The sequence below is a fragment of the Lissotriton helveticus genome, chromosome 1_1 (assembly GCF_964261635.1).
Source record: "Lissotriton helveticus chromosome 1_1, aLisHel1.1, whole genome shotgun sequence".
NCBI classification, from domain to species: domain Eukaryota; kingdom Metazoa; phylum Chordata; class Amphibia; order Caudata; family Salamandridae; genus Lissotriton; species Lissotriton helveticus.
Window position 1 is genome coordinate 1,104,616,018 of NC_136057.1, and position 17,253 is coordinate 1,104,633,270.

Below are 17,253 nucleotides of genomic sequence, written 5' to 3' on the forward strand. Positions count from 1 at the left end.
ATTGTACCAATTTTTTCATAACGGGGAGGTAGTTCTGAAAAGAACTTTTTTTTTAATTGTTTTTGTTGTTTTATATTTTTTTTATTATTTTTCTGAACATTTTTTTACTTTTTTTGAATTTTTCTGAACAGTTTTATATATTTTTTTGGTTTTTCTTGGAGGGGGCAATGAAAACGATTCATTGTAAAGGGCTCAACAGGAGCAACAAAACAAAAAAAAAGAATTTATTATTTGGGGCGTTTCGTACAAACTTGCATATGATAGTCAATAGCTCTGTTGATCAGAGTGATGCTTCTTTCTCCGTAGCAAATGAATCCACTGCAATGTACGCAGACTTGTTTTACTTCATGAAATCTCGTTTGTATATTTGGCACCATCTCCCTGCCCTCTGGTCCCGTTACTTCCGGTACAACAGATCTTCTGGCCATAATAGGGAGATTATCTAGGTCGTTACGAAACTGTGCAGCACTGTAGTTGTTAGGATGCCACCTAGTCATATGGCGATGCATTGTGTAGTTTCCGAAACTGTATTTTTTGTCGGTCCCTCTGGACAGTCTATCTTGACATATAAGGCAAATTACGTATCTTGCATTTACTTTTTTCTGACCTTTGGGAATTTTAAAAAATTGCCAAATGAAGTTTTCTTTCCGGTGAGACGTCCTGGGCTCCTCAGGCAAAAAGTGCCTCTCTTCGTGCTCGTCGTCCTGTTCCTCTTCTTCCTCTTCTTGCTGTATTATAACTTCAGCAGGTGGTCCACTCTTCCTTGGATGTGGTGGAGGTGGTGGGGAAGCACCAGCTGAAGCTACTAAAGAAGCCATTGCTCACTGGTAACAAAGGGTCTTTCTCTCACAATGATGAAAGTCAGAGTGAGGAAAGAAGGAGGGATTTTCATCATTTGGGAAAAACAATAGTTCTCAACCAATGAAAAGTGTTCATTTTAGATTATATGACCTAGTCTTACATCATTAGGAAACCAAAAGTGAAATGAACCAATGAAAAGTGTTATTACCAAGTCACATGACCTGCTGTGTTTACGTTAAGCGCTTTGCAGGGCCTCCCGGTTTGCTTCCAGAAACCTGTGCTTTGCGACTCGGTAAGCGTACCAGTTCGCTAACGTAGCACGTCATATGACGTATCACGCGACAACGCGAAACGTCATGCGGACGGGAGGCGTCACGATGTTGTTTTCTAACGCGGCAGTTGCGGTAAAGAAACATTTACCGGCTCGCGGTCTATTTCGCGGCATCAAGGTCAGCTAACGGGAAGTTTCCCGATTCGCGAAGCGGGAACGAAGAAAAAAAAATATTACAAAAAAAAATTATTAATAAACATATAAAATATATTTTTGGATTTAAAGAAGAATACATTTTACAGCTACAGATATTAGCTGTTAAAAAACCAATGAAATTCACTGAAAAAACCATAGGTTATAGACCATATATAGTTAGGAATTAGCATTTACAAAACCTTGAAAATTCACTGAAAAAACCATAGGTTATAGACCATATATAGTTAGGAATTAGCATTTAGAAAACCTTATTTTACTCACACAAAACCATTGAAATTCCATATATAGTTAGTTGCACTAACTATATATCGCGCACCCGCAATCCACTGCTGATGATGTCACATATTACATCATTCATGACATGGTCAGTGACATCACTGATGACATCACTGATGACATCTCAAATGACATCACTGATGACATCACTGATGACATCTCAAATGACATCACTGATGACATCATGACACACCAATACCAGTTACTACATACGCACTCACTGATTCCTACGTCTACACACACATTCACTCATTCACCCATACAATCACTCATACATACAGTCACTCATTATTACAACACTATCATATGCACTCATACACCTATGCAGACAGTCACACACTGCAACTCATCCATGGAGTTACTCACACACCAAGTCAGTCCTGTAAAGAATCAATCACACTTCCATTTCTTCATCTATACAGTTAAACACAGAACACCATACTTCAGTGACATCACTGATGACATCACTAATGACATCTGAAATGACATCACTGATGACATCTCAAATGACATCACTGATGACATCATGACACACCAATACCAGTTACTACATACACACTCACTGATTCGTACGTCTACACACACATTCACTCATTCACCCATACAATTACTCATACATACAGTCAGTTATTATTAGAACACTATCATATGCACTCATACACCTAGTCAGCCCTGTGAAGAATCAATCACACTTCGATTTCCTCATCTATAGTTAAACACAGAACACCATACTTTTCACACATATACTAACACATACTTACTCTCTTATACAATCACTGATACAAGTACACATTGATATGCACAGCGTCACACACCTCCCAGCCAGCCACACACACACTCAGTCTTCCATCCATCCAGTCATTCTTCAATATGTAAAACGTATTTAAACTTTACAAAAACACAGACACTAGATGATGTCATCAGTGATGTCATCAGTGATGTCACTGACCATGTCATGAATGATGTAATATGTGACATCATCAGCAGTGGATTGCGGGTGCGCGATATATAGTTAGTGCAACTAACTATATATGGAATTTCAATGGTTTTGTGTGAGTAAAATAAGGTTTTCTAAATGCTAATTCCTAACGATATATGGTCTATAACCTATGTTTTTTTCAGTGAATATATATATATATATATATATATATATCGCACCCAAGCCGTGCTTTTCCAACTTGCCAATGCACGGCAGAAACGGACACAGACCCGACTTCTTTCAGCAGCAGACGAAGATTTATTTAAATCATGGTCTCGACGCGTTTCAGTGCCAGAGCACCTTAGTCATGAGTGTAGGATCTCATGCTGCATAGGTTTTTAAATGACACGTGACATATAGTGAAAGTGAAAAAAGACTCAACAACTTGTTGATACAAAGTATCTACGTGAAACTAAACATCAAAGAATATGAATGATAGAACACGTAATTAGTGAAAATGTGTGGACATACAAGAACCGCATTATCATTGAGCTTGCTGGTATTTACACTTATAAAGACCTATTCATTAATCAAATTTAAATGAAAATGAAAATCATTTGTGCTGAAAATCCTGATACAATTGTCAAAAACTAGACTGTAGGGAAAGCTATGGAACACAATTAAATTGAAAAATGCCCAGTTGCCTCATATCACATGCATGAGAGAATCACTGAAACAAAAATCAGAGCCCAAGTGGGCATATAACGCAGTCAGTTGCCTCTCTCAATACACCAATTTAAACGGCAGTTCATAAATATAGCCCAAGTGGGCTTATGCACGAAAATTCATCTAAGGCCTCAGTGGGACTAAAGCAGGTGCAGATTAAGATACGCTCTGTACGTGTCTTCAGTATAAAACGGTTCACATCTAAAACAAAAAATAATAACAACGTGTCATCTCTCAATCCAAGAATCATCAAAAAATACAGCAAAATACAACAAAATTAAAAACATTTACTCTGCGGCTCTAATTACTATTCTGGTGCAACTACGGAAGGCATGTTACTTTCAAAAACAGAATATAAGGCTACTGCCCCAGATGTACTGCTAGTTCCTCATCATGGTTGTGACCTAGCGGGGTGAGCGTCCTATACTGTATAATCAGCTTAGACTCCAATCTACGGAGTTCTTTCAGTCTGTTTCCTCCTCTTACGTCTGCCTTGACTGCATCTAAGACAGCAAAGCTGAGAAGGTTATTGTTTTGTTCATGGTGACTGTGAAAATGGCGAGCTATGGGATATGTTTTGTCTAAGTTCTTTATTGCACGTAAGTGCTCAAGGATCCGTATTTTGGCCTTGTGAATTGTACTGCCTATGTAGGCTAAACCGCAAGGACAAAACAGTGCATATACCGCATACTCTGCATTGCATGTGGTGTGTTTCTTGATGATGTAAGGACTACTCACTGATGAGAGGATACATTCCTTCTTGTTCTTGCTATTTTTGCAGGCTTTGCAGTTTCTGCAAGTGTAGAAACCTTGAACTCCTGGGATCCCTGTTTTATTGGTTCCTACTGCTCTGCAGAGAGTATCTCTTAAAGATTTAGCTCTCTTATACGTCATCTGTGGATTCTGTCCTATGCAATCGATCAAGTCTTTGTCTGTTCTGAGAACTGGCCAAAATTTGATAAGGCATTTACGTACCTCATGGGTTTGTTTTGCTGAATGTTGTTATAAAGCGCAAGCACTGATTGTCACTGTTTTTATTTTCATCACTTGCTGAGATCTTCTCTATCAGCAACGATTCTCTAGAACGTGATGCTACTTCTTGTAAGGCTTTATTGATGATTTTGCCAGTATAACCGCGTTGTTTAAAATGCACAGTCATAACTTCGCATTCTTGTTCAAATTTAACCTTTGTGCTGCAGTTGCGCTTTGCTCTAAGGAGCTCACCCAGTGGAATACTCTGAATGAGTGCACTAGAGTGGCAACTGTCAGCACATAGCAAACTGTTGCCTGCGGTACTCTTCCTGAAAAGACTACTCTCAATTCTACCATTTTCAATGGATAATTTTAGGTCCAGAAATTCAATAGTGGTCTTGGACCAGTTGTGGGTCAAGTGTAGATTAAAATTGTTCGTGTTCAATGTCTGCACAAACTCTTTTGCCTCTTCTTCCGTCCCACTCCATATACAAAAGATATCATCTATATACCTAATGTACATCTGAACTTTTTCATTGAAAGGTGTGAGATGACTGACTACTTCCTCTTCCCATAACCCCATATAGAGACCTGCAAATGATGGTGCAAAGCAGGTCCCCATAGAGGTTCCAAGGATTTGATGATAGATCTTGTTATCGAAGAGGAAGTAGTTCTGTTTGAGACAGACAGCTATCATTTCCAGCAACATTTCTGTGTGGGCAGTGTAGGTGGCTGACCTATTCTCCAAAAAGTGTCTGCAAGCTCCTACTCCTTTGTCTTGAGGTATACAAGTGTACAGGCTAGACACGTCCATAGTCAACAGAGAATATTCATCATTCCATACTGTTTTCTCCAATTTACGCAGAAAGTCCCCGGTGTCTTTCACATAAGAGGGGAGTTTTTGGACCCAGCCTTGAAGGAAAAAAATCTACATATCTAGACATGTTTTCCAAAAAACTCCCTCTCGATGACACAATGGGTCTCCCTGGTGGTTTGAGTGGCTCTTTATGTATTTTGGGTAGTAGGTATAGTGCTGGGAGCTTAGGGAATTTGCACTCTAAACATTTATACTCACTATCCTCAATCAACCCCAATCTTTTCCACTCAAGTAACTGTGTACCAGCTGATCTAACTGCATGCTCATACTCCATCCTGTTACTTCTTTCGTATTTATCAGTTTCACTGAGTTGTCTGAGCCCCTCATTGATGTAATCACTTTTGGACAGGATAACTACATTTCCGCCCTTATCGGACTTCTTGATCACAATAGAATTGTCATTCTGTAAATCGGTAAGGGCTATTCTCTGTGCTTTACTCACATTGCTCCACTTGTTGTATTTGACATTTTTGGCAATTCTCCATAATTCTTCGCTTACTCCTTTCTCGAAAACATCTATTGCCTCATTTCTAATCTGAGGTACAAATATAGATTTTGGTCTGAAATCACTCTTCGCACTCAAATTGAAAGGAATGTTTTGTCGGCTTGGGTGCGTTATGGAGAGGCTGCCTGCCTCGTAACGGACCGCTTTCGCCAAAGCGGCTGGGAAAGGGCGTTGCGAGCGTTGGTGACTTGGATATATATATATATATATATATATATATATATATATATATATATATATATATATATATGTACATATATATATATATATATATATATATATATATATATATATATATATATATATATATATATATATATGAACACACCATACCACTCCTGCAAAGAAGAAGGCACGCACTCGAGGAAGTTTTGCATATGGCCTTCTTTATTCTCTGGGTATTTTCTGGGTCCCACTCGACCTCGTGGTAAAATAGAGACGCGTTTCGGCTTCACTGAAACCTTTGTCAATCATATATATATTTTCACTTGAACCCAAAGATTATAGGCATGTTATAGTTAGGAAATAGAAGAAAACCTTGGAAATTCACTTGCGCAACCTTCTCTGACACCCCTCCTTTTGTTTTCCATAGAAAAAAAGATTCATACGCTCCACTCAAACAAGTTGTCATTACCCAACGGGAGAAGGGAACCATTCAGGTACTTTAGAGTCCCCTCATACTAATGGTTAAATTCAGCATTTCTGCATACTTACCCATTCTGTCTCTGTTTATTTGGTAGGGGTTTCTCCTACCGGTTTGGTACTGTCCTTGATTGGAGGACAACGTGGGACCCCTTTATTTCTCCCCCTTTTCTGTTTTTTCCCTTCTTCCCCTGGTTTGCTGTTATTACTTTGACTCAGTTGGGTACGATAGTGGCTGATGGAAGTTGGGACCTTTCATCTTTGCATGGCGTTCCTGCGAAAACGTAAGTAGGAGTCTGACACCCACCCACATGCGCAGTGGGTATCAGGTAAGGGCTCCTGTCAGCAACCACCCCAACCCCCGCACCACTGCAACCTTCTTCTGCCAGCACCCCTTGGTGTGTCCTGTGATCCTGCTGCTACTCAGACCCGCCAGGATTTCGCGATTTGCCGCAAAATCGGCACTTTTGTCAAAATGCCGTGATTTTTACAAAAGTGCCTGCGAAATCGGCACTTTTGTAAAAATGCCGCAAATTTGACATAAGTACCCACGAAAATGAAGGATAATTCTTGACTTTTCTGGAAATGCAGGAAATCAGGGTTCACATAAAATTATGATTCGAAATATTTATAGATGAGGGCACCAAGTGTACTGGTGGACTTCCATGATGCCATTTGCATTTTGGTAGTACAGGATTTATAAATGTAAACAGAACCCAGTGTCCCCTGGTGCACTTCACTCACTCAGGCACCTCACCCAGTGTTTTTAGTACGGGATATCATTTGGAGCACCTTTCATGCACATCATCAAGCAGGCACCTGAGGTGGATCACTCGTGTCCCCAGGTGTATATTATCCTGTACTTCGCTACAGCATGTCACCATGCGCCCTCCTGATGCACATCAACCGGTGCCCTCTGGTGCACCGCACTCACTTAGGCACCTCACCCAGTGTTTGACTACGGGATGTTACTGAGCGCCCCTTTCAGGCACATCATCTAGCAGGCAGCAGAGGTGGATCACTTGTGTCCCCAGGTGTATATTATCCTGTACTTCGCTACTTCGCCCTCCTGATGCACATCACCCAGTGTCCCCTGGTGCACCTAACTCACTCAGGCACCTCACCCAGTGTTTGACTACGGGATATCACTGAGCGCACCTTTCATGCACATCATGAAGCAGGCATCTGAGGTGGATCACTCGTGTCCCCAGGTGTATATTATCCTGTACTTTGCTGCAGCATGTCACCATACGCCCTCCAGATGCACATCAACCAGTGTCCCCTTGTGCACCTCACTCACGCAGGCTCCTCACCCAGTGTTTGACTCCTGAAGAACTGAGGCCGACAACTAACTGCTGGTAATCATGAATGGGGTGGCCACTAAAATAATCTTGTCTGATGTAGTCAGTATAAAAAACACTAATAATGTTAGCAGCTGGGTATGATTTTTATTGCACGGAAATACAGGCACATTAGATATGGAAGGTGAGGGGGTAACATGGCCAACTAGAGCATGGGCGTCCATTCACTAAAATGCTAGGGGTAGTGGAAAGGACATCACAGGAAATAACATCACGTCTGGGCCTATTTCAAAGTGGAATACGCAAAACAGTTTCCATTGTTTTAAAGCTGAAAATGAATGATTATGAGTAAAATAAAGTGCCACAAAAATGCCGCTAAATTTCCATATTTGTTCTGCTAAATTTCCATATTTGCGCCGCTAAATTTGCTAATCCATGCCTCTATATCCTGGGGGGTCTGGCTACTTAGGTCTTAAAGGGGGCCTCACATGGACATGAACTGTCCCACCAATCATGACCTCCTCTGCCACAGGCCAGCCTAGTTCACCTACTACCAGGTGGTGCACTAACCTTGTGCATAGTGGGGTAGTGCGCCTGCTGCAGAGGTCTGTGTGGCCAGCAGGGCAGCACTGTGTATCTGTAGGTAAGAGGTGCTTTTTACCGGGGTGCGCTATTCAGACCGCCATTCTTACAAGATCGATACATTTAGTTGAATAGCTCTGAGTAGTAAAGTCATTAAGCAGCAGAAGACATTTGGTTTATGGCCTGCCTTATAACGTCAATGCCATGCTGCCTTCGGCCTTTTCACCCTAGTTTCCCAGAATCCCATCTGAAATGGAGCGGTCCACACGGGAGGAGGGGCTGGATGAGGACATCTAAGGAAGCGAAGCAAAGGGGTGTATCGGGCTAATTCCTGCCAGGCGCCAGTGCTTCGTAGAAGACTGCAGGGCTGGGGCAGAGTAAGCTTGTAGGGAATCTGCCCGAAACATAGCAGATTCGCAGAGACAACAAACGACAATGCCTGATCTGCAAATAGGCCTTCCATGTGAGTGCCCCATCGCCCTCCAGCCCCACAGACTCCCTGCTCAGCCATGGCACGCCAGGTGGGAGCCAGGCCACCAAGACCGCCCCCCCTCCCCTTGATAGGTACAATTCGGTTTACGTCCCTTAGGCCGTCCAGATATGGAAGCAGAGGGGTTACCGTGGGCAGTGACATGTGCCAGAAAAGGCCCCCTCACCAAATGCACCCGTTAGACCATCGCCAATAAACGTGATATCTGAGACTGGAATAGTTTGGGTTTTCCTGCTGGAGTAAATCGTCAAAAAAACTCACAAGAAATGGCAACCCATGAAGTGTCAAAAAACGCGCCCTGGACATTCGGGGGTTTGTTGCTAATAACAAGGGCTATATAATGTGTTCCCAGATCCTGATCTCTTCTAGGCGCCAATCCCCCTCATCAGACTCATGGGGTAGGACTCTGAGTAAATGACACATCCAGCAAGAAAAGAAAAACATGTGTCCTCCTCCGTGGACAATGCTAGCAGTACGAAGCGGACACTCCCTCAACCCTCGAGGTGCTTCCAGAGATCTGGGCCGCCAGCCTCTGATTGGATGAAAGATGCAACCCTCATTCCCTAACTTGAAGAAACCCACAGCAGACTCCCACGCCCCAAAAACTAGTCTCCACACACACATTGCAATGAGAGTTTACAAGATAGCTCCAAGAATACACAGAACAAAAAACCATCCCGACTGACAACCGGGATTTAGACCGCCCTGACGACCACTTCGAGGCACAGTCAGCTCGGACCTATCGGAGAAGCTCTGGCCGCTAGAGGTGGGCAGGCCAATAGATGAACGGAGAGGATGCTCTGGTTCACTCCAAGAGCAGGCACAAACCGAGCAACAAACATGTTTGGCGTCTATTTCTTGAAATCAACACCAACCAAAAATATATATATGCAATTTCAAAATTAAAATAAAATCAAAAGTATAACAACGAGTAAAATCAGCTACATAAAGTTCGGAATTGATGAAAAGAAAGCCTAAGGTAACAAACAAACAAAAAATACCCTGGATCAAAGATCGACCTACATTGATGAACCCACTATTGGATCACACTGGAAGCGAGGGAGAAAATGATGTGATTCTCACTTGCCAGGATCAACGTGGTACTGATAAAGGAGACCCAGGCGAAAGAAAACACATCTATCCAGCAGTGGACCATATGGTGACCAACAGGTAGAATGGATGGCACACAGCTGCTGGGCAATAGGTAGAAGGGATGGTACACTGCTGCTGGTCAACAGTTAGAATGGATGGTACACAGCCACTGGCCAACAGGTAGAACGAATGGTACACCGCTGCTGGTCAACAGGTAGAATGGATGGCACACAGCTGCTGGCTAACAGGTAGAATGGATGGCACACAGCTGCTGGCTAACAGGTAGAATGGATGGCACACCACTGCTGGCCAACAGGTAGAAGGGATGGCACACCGCTGCTGGCCAACAGGTAGAAGGGATGGCACACCGCTGCTGGCCAACAGGTAGAATGGATGGCACACCGCTGCTGTCCAGCCAGAACTTAAAGCGCCTGAGGTCAGGGGTACTGGGAAGGATCCCAAAGGAAAATGAACAAGTATTTGCAATGCAATAGGTCTCGCAGTTACGAGAGTTTCAGCTATTCGCATTGTAAATAACAATGCCTTTTATTTATGTTTTTAAACTCAAAGGCATTATTATTTGCAATGTCAATAGCTCAAACTCGCGTAAATGCGAGACCTATTGCATTGCAAATGCTTGGTATTTTATATAGATAAGTAAGTGGATTACCACTTTTAATACAGTGATCCTTTTGTTTCTTGCCGTTCATAAATTGTAATCCTTCTAATACAGCACAGTGAGCTACGTAGGATATGTGACTCCTAGACGCGGTAACCCACATTATGTAATGTAACACATCCTGTACACAGATTTACCCACATGATTTATTGTCAATCTATAGTGCTATAAAAGAAACAAACAAAACTGATATTTAAATTGTTATTTGTGTAAATACTGGGACAGAACACCACAACTGACATGCTTATAGTGCATGCATATCTCTTATATGCAGGGACTGGACGAAATCCACAGCATGCCTCTCTTCTGTACCTATGGGTAATAAGCTGTGTGCTTTCCCCCCACCCCATTACATTTGCATGCGAGGGGGTCAGCACTCTACACAAAGGCTAGACAATGGAACAAATGGAACACAGAGAATGTAACAGCTAACAAGGCGTGAGAGCTAGTCCTGTATTACTATATTCCCATTCCAGACCAATACACATCCAATGATTGATTATGTCCTGTTGCCTGGACTGATAAACATATGATTGCTATGCGCACATGGTGCAGCGATGCATATATGACCCCTTGGTTTATTGCATAGATAGACATCTATACATATAAATACTGTGCTAGTTGCATAGACTGACAACATAACTTCACAGCGCTCTACAGTGTAAAAAGAGCGCACACAGTACATAATTTGGTGTGTGCATGCCTACGTTAGTGCACACCTGACTGTGAGCCGCAGTGCAACTTGAGTGAGATGCATACATGCGGAGCCCACTGAAACAAGACTGACAGGCGTATAGTGGTGCGAGCAATATTTGAACGCGCAGTTTCAAAGCATTGGAAGAGTTACCTGTGCAAGGAAATCCCAGCCTGCAGCGCAGAGTGTCAGCACTGCCAATGCCTGGACACGCATGGTGCATAGAGTGACCAGAATTTTAAAGCCAAAAACCGGGACATTTCACAAAAATAGAAGGACTACACTTTTACTTCAAGCGATGAGAGCGCTCCTCAGCAAAAAATTATAGAACAGGCAGTAAGAACATACATAAAATGTAATTTTTAAACCCAGTAGCTTGCCTGTTATTTAAATTGCTTTCTTGAGACAACTACTAACTTTCCTTGCTTTGTAAAACATAAAAAACACCTCCCACCATTTTCAGTCAACCCTCTCTTAAAAACCGGGACATGAGCTAAATTTCTTGAAATTTGCTGGGACAGCTAGTTAAAAACGGGGACCATCCTGGCAAAACGGGGACGCCTGGACACCCTAATTGGTGCAGTCTGAGACCCTAGACAGCAGAGGCCCCGAGGAGGTGCGACATGCAGCCCAAAATAAAAGGGGTTGCTTATACAAGGGAGATCTTCCCCGCCAGCCTCTAGCCAGGCCTTTAATATCCTGTAAAATAAACAAGATGATGGAAGGAATGTTGCACAATGGCAAAACATTCACCCTAAATCACAGATCTGGGTTAAATCCTTCGTTATTTTGCTCACCAAGCCACACCAGTTCAGACATGGCCATATGCAAATCAGTCTTGACCCTGTGCCTCATGGGAACAGTCCAGACCGAACTGCCAAGCCATGTCTTTCCTGGACCGGAATCAAGCATCCTAGAACCGGTTTCTGGCTATCAGCCGTCTTCAGCCTGGATAGCTTAACTCCAGTGGCTTAGTGAGCACGGGACCCACATCTGGGCATACCCTTCCCACATAGGGGGAACAGCAAAATACACAAGATGATGGACGGAATGTTGCACAATGGCAAAACATTCACCCCCAGTCACAGATCTGGGTTTAATCCATCATTATTTTGCTCACCAAGCCACCCCAGTTCAGACACGGCCATATGCAAATCAGTCTTGACCCAGTGCCTCATGGGAACAGTCCAGAACGAACTGCCAAGCCATGTCTTTACTGGACCGGAATCAAGCATCCTAGGACCGGTTTCTGGCTATCAGCCGTCTTCAGCCAGGATAGCTTGACTCCAGTGGCTTAGTGAGCACGGGACCCACGTCTGGGCATACCCTTCCCACATAGGGTGAACAGCAAAATACACAAGATGATGGACGGAATGTTGCACAATGGCAAAACATTCTTTGTTCACCATAAGTTGGCAGGGTATGCTCAGACGTGAGTCCCTTGCTCACTTTGCCACTGGATTCAAGCAAGCCGGGCTGAAGAAGGCTGAAATACCAGAAACCGGTCCTCGGAAGCTTGTTTCCGGTCCAGGGAAGGCATGGCTTGGCAGTTCGGGCTGGACTGTTCCCATGAGGCACAGGGTCAGACTGATTTGCATATAGCCATGTCTGAACTGGGGTGGTAGAGTGGGCTAAAGAACGGTGATGGATCAAACCCAGATCTTTTGACTGGGTGTGAGTGTTTGATTGGTTCAGATGCTCCATCCATCACCACCTCCTTTCATACCGCTTTTGGCCGCCATAAGTGTGGCAGGGTATGCTCAGACGTGAGTCCCTTGCTCACTTTGACACTGGATTCAAGCAAGCCGGGCTGAAGACGTCTGTAATGCCAGAAACCGGTCCTCGGAAGCTTGTTTCCGGTCCAGGGAAGGCATGGCTTGGCAGTTCGGGCTGGACTGTTCCCATGAGGCACAGGGTCAGACTGATTTGCATATAGCCATGTCTGAACTGGGGTGGCAGAGGGGGCTAAAGAACGGTGATGGATCAAACCCAGATCTTTTGACTGGGTGTGAGTGTTTGATTGGTTCAGATGCTCCGTCCATCACCACCTCCTTTTGTACTGCTTTTGGCCGCCATAAGTGTGGCAGGGTATGCTCAGACGTGAGTCCCTTGCTCACTTTGCCACTGGATTCAAGCAAGCAGGGCTGAAGACGGCTGTAATGCCAGAAACAGGTCCTCGGAAGCTTGTTTCCGGTCCAGGGAAGGCATGGCTTGGCAGTTCGGGCTGGACTGTTCCCATGAGGCACAGGGTAAGACTGATTTGCATATAGCCATGTCTGAACTGGGGTGGCATAGTGGGCTAAAGAACGGTGATGGATCAAACCCAGATCCTACTGGGTGTGAGTGTTTGATTGGTTCAGATGCTCCGTCCATCACCACCTCCTTTTGTACCGCTTTTGGCCGCCAGAAGGGTGGCAGGGTATGCTCAGATGTTAGTCCCTTGCTCACTTTGCCACTGGATTCAAGCAAGCCGGGCTGAAGACGGCTGTAATGCCAGAAACCGGTCCTCGGAAGCTTGTTTCCGGTCCAAGGAAGGCATGGCTTGGCAGTTTGGGCTGGACTGTTCCCATGAGGCGCAGGGTCAGACTGATTTGCATATAGCCATGTCTGAACTGGGGTGGCAGAGTGGGCTAAAGAATGGTGATGGATCAAACCCAGATCTTTTGACTGGGTGTGAGTGTTTGATTGGTTCAGATGCTCCGTCCATCACCACCTCCTTTTGTACCGCTTTTGGCCGCCATAAGTGTGGCAGGGTATGCTCAGACGTGAGTCCCTTGCTCACTTTGCCACTGGATTCAAGCAAGCCGTGCTGAAGACGGCTGTAATGTCAGAAACCGGTCCTAGGAAGCTTGTTTCCGGTCCAGGGGAGGCATGGCTTGGCAGTTCGGGCTGAACTGTTCCCATGATGCACAGGTCAGACTGATTTTCATATAGCCATGTCTGAACTGGGGTGGCAGAGTGGGCTAAAGAACGGTGATAGATCAAACCCAGATCTTTTGACTGGGTGTGAGTGTTTGATTGGTTCAGATGCTCCGTCCATCACCACCTCCTTTTGTACCGCTTTTGGCCGCCATAAGTGTGGCAGGGTATGCTCAGACGTGAGTCCCTTGCTCACTTTGCCACTGGATTCAAGCAAGCCGGGCTGAAGACGGCTGTAATGCCAGAAACCGGTCCTCGGAAGCTTGTTTCCGGTCCAGGTAAGGCATGGCTTGGCAGTTCGGGCTGGACTGTTCCCATGAGGCACAGGGTCAGACTGATTTGCATATAGCCATGTCTGAACTGGGGTGGCAGAGTGGCTAAAGAACGGTGATGGATCAAACCCAGATCTTTTGACTGGGTGTGAGTGTTTGATTGGTTCAAATGCTCGGTCCATCACCACCTCCTTTTGTACCGCTTTTGGCCGCCATAAGTGTGGCAGGGTATGCTCAGACGTGAGTCCCTTGCTCACTTTGCCACTGGATTCAAGCAAGCCGGGCTGAAGACGGCTGTAATGCCAGAAACCGGTCCTCGGAAGCTTGTTCCGGTCCAGGGAAGGCATGGCTTGGCAGTTCGGGCTGAACTGTTCCCATGAGGCACAGGGTCAGACTGATTTTCATATAGCCATGTCTGAACTGGGGTGGCAGAGTGGGCTAAAGACTAGTGATGGATCAAACCCAGATCTTTTGACTGGGTGTGAGTGTTTGATTGGTTCAGATGCTCCGTCTATCACCACCTCCTTTTGTACCGCTTTTGGCTGCCATAAGTGTGGCAGGGTATGCTCAGACGTGAGTCCCTTGCTCACTTTGCCACTGGATTCGAGCAAGCCGGGCTGAAGACGGCTGTAATGCCAGAAACCGGTCCTCGGAAGCTTGTTTCCGGTCCAGGGAAGGCATGGCTTGGCAGTTCGGGTTGGACTGTTCCCATGAGGCACAGGGTCAGACTGATTTGCATGTAGCCATGTCTGAACTGGGGTGGCAGAGTGGCTAAAGAACGGTGATGGATCAAACCCAGATCTTTTGACTGGGTGTGAGTGTTTGATTGGTTCAAATGCTCCGTCCATCACCACCTCCTTTTGTACCGCTTTTGGCCGCCATAAGTGTGGGAGGGTATGCTCAGACGTGAGTCCCTTGCTCACTTTGCCACTGGATTCAAGCAAGCCGGGCTGAAGACGGCTGTAATGCCAGAAACCGGTCCTCGGAAGCTTGTTTCCGGTCCAGGGAAGGCATGGCTTGGCAGTTCGGGCTGGACTGTTCCCATGAGGCACAGGGTCAGACTGATTTGCATATAGCCATGTGTGAACTGGGGTGGCAGAGTGGGCTAAAGACTAGTGATGGATCAAACCCAGATCTTTTGACTGGGTGTGAGTGTTTGATTGGTTTAGATGCTCCGTCCATCACCACCTCCTTTTGTACCGCTTTTGGCTGCCATAAGTGTGGCAGGGTATGCTCAGACTTGAGTCCCTTGCTCACTTTGCCACTGGATTCGAGCAAGCCGGGCTAAAGACGGCTGTAATGCCAGAAACCGGTCCTCGGAAGCTTGTTTCCGGTCCAGGGAAGGCATGGCTTGGCAGTTCGGGTTGGACTGTTCCCATGAGGCACAGGGTCAGACTGATTTGCATATAGCCATGTCAGAACTGGCGTGGCAGAGTGGGCTAAAGAACGGTGATGGATCAAACCCAGATCTTTTGACTGGGTGTGAGTGTTTGATTGGTTCAGATGCTCCGTCCATCACCACCTCCTTTTGTACCGCTTTTGGCCGCCATAAGTGTGGCAGGGTATGCTCAGACGTGAGTCCCTTGCTCACTTTGCCACTGGACTCAAGCAAGCCGGGCTGAAGACGGCTGTAATGCCAGAAACCGGTCCTCGGAAGCTTGTTTCCGGTCCAGGGAAGGCATGGCTTGGCAGTTCGGGCTGGACTGTTCCCATGAGGCACAGGGTCAGACTGATTTGCATGTAGCCATGTCTGAACTGGGGTGGCAGAGTGGGCTATAGAACGGTGATGGATCAAACCCAGATCTTTTGACTGGGTGTGAGTGTTTGATTGGTTCAGATGCTCCATCCATCACCACCTCCTTTCGTACCACTTTTGGCCGCCATAAGTGTGGCAGGGTATGCTCAGACGTGAGTCCCTTGCTCACTTTGCCACTGGATTCAGGCAAGCCGGGCTGAAGACGGCTGTAATGCCAGAAACCGGTCCTCGGAAGCTTGTTTCCGGTCCAGGGAAGGCATGGCATGGCAGTTCGGCCTGGACTGTTCCCATGAGGCACAGGGTCAGACTGATTTGCATATAGCCATGTCTGAACTGGGGTGGCAGAGTGGGCTAAAGAACGGTGATGGATCAAACCCAGGTCTTTTGACTGGGTGTGAGTGTTTGATTGGTTCAGAAGCTCCGTCCATCACCACCTCCTTTTGTACCGCTTTTGGCCACCATAAGTGTGGCAGGGTATGCTCAGACTTGAGTCCCGTGCTCACTTTGCCACTGGATTCAAGCCAGCCGGGCTGAAGACGGCTGTAATGCCAGACACCGGTCCTCGGAAGCTTGTTTCCGGTCCAGGGAAGGCATGGCTTGGCAGTTCGGGCTGGACTGTTCCCATGAGGCACAGGGTCAGACTGATTTGCATATAGCCATGTCTGAACTGGGGTGGCAGAGTGGGCTAAAGAACGGTGATGGATCAAACCCAGATCTCTTGACTGGGTGTGAGTGTTTGATTGGTTCAGATGCTCCGTCCATCACCACCTCCTTTTGTACCGCTTTTGGCCGCCATAAGTGTGGCAGGGTATGCTCAGACGTGAGTCCCTTGCTCACTTTGCCACTGGATTCAAGCAAGCCGGGCTGAAGACGGCTGTAATGCCAGAAACCGGTCCTCGGAAGCTTGTTTCCGGTCCAGGTAAGGCATGGCTTGGTAGTTCGGGCTGGACTGTGCCCATGAGGCACAGGGTCAGACTGATTTGCATATAGCCATGTCTGAACTGGGGTTGCAGAGTGGGCTAAAGAACGGTGATGGATCAAACCCAGATATTTTGACTGGGTGTGAGTGTTTGATTGGTTCAGATGCTCCGTCCATCACCACCTCCTTTTGTACCGCTTTTGGCTGCCATAAGTGTGGCAGGGTATGCTCAGACGTGAGTCCCTTGCTCACTTTGCCACTGGATTCAAGCAAGCCGGGCTGAAGACGGCTGTAATGCCAGAAACCGGTCCTCGGAAGCTTGTTTCCGGTCCAGGGAAGGCATG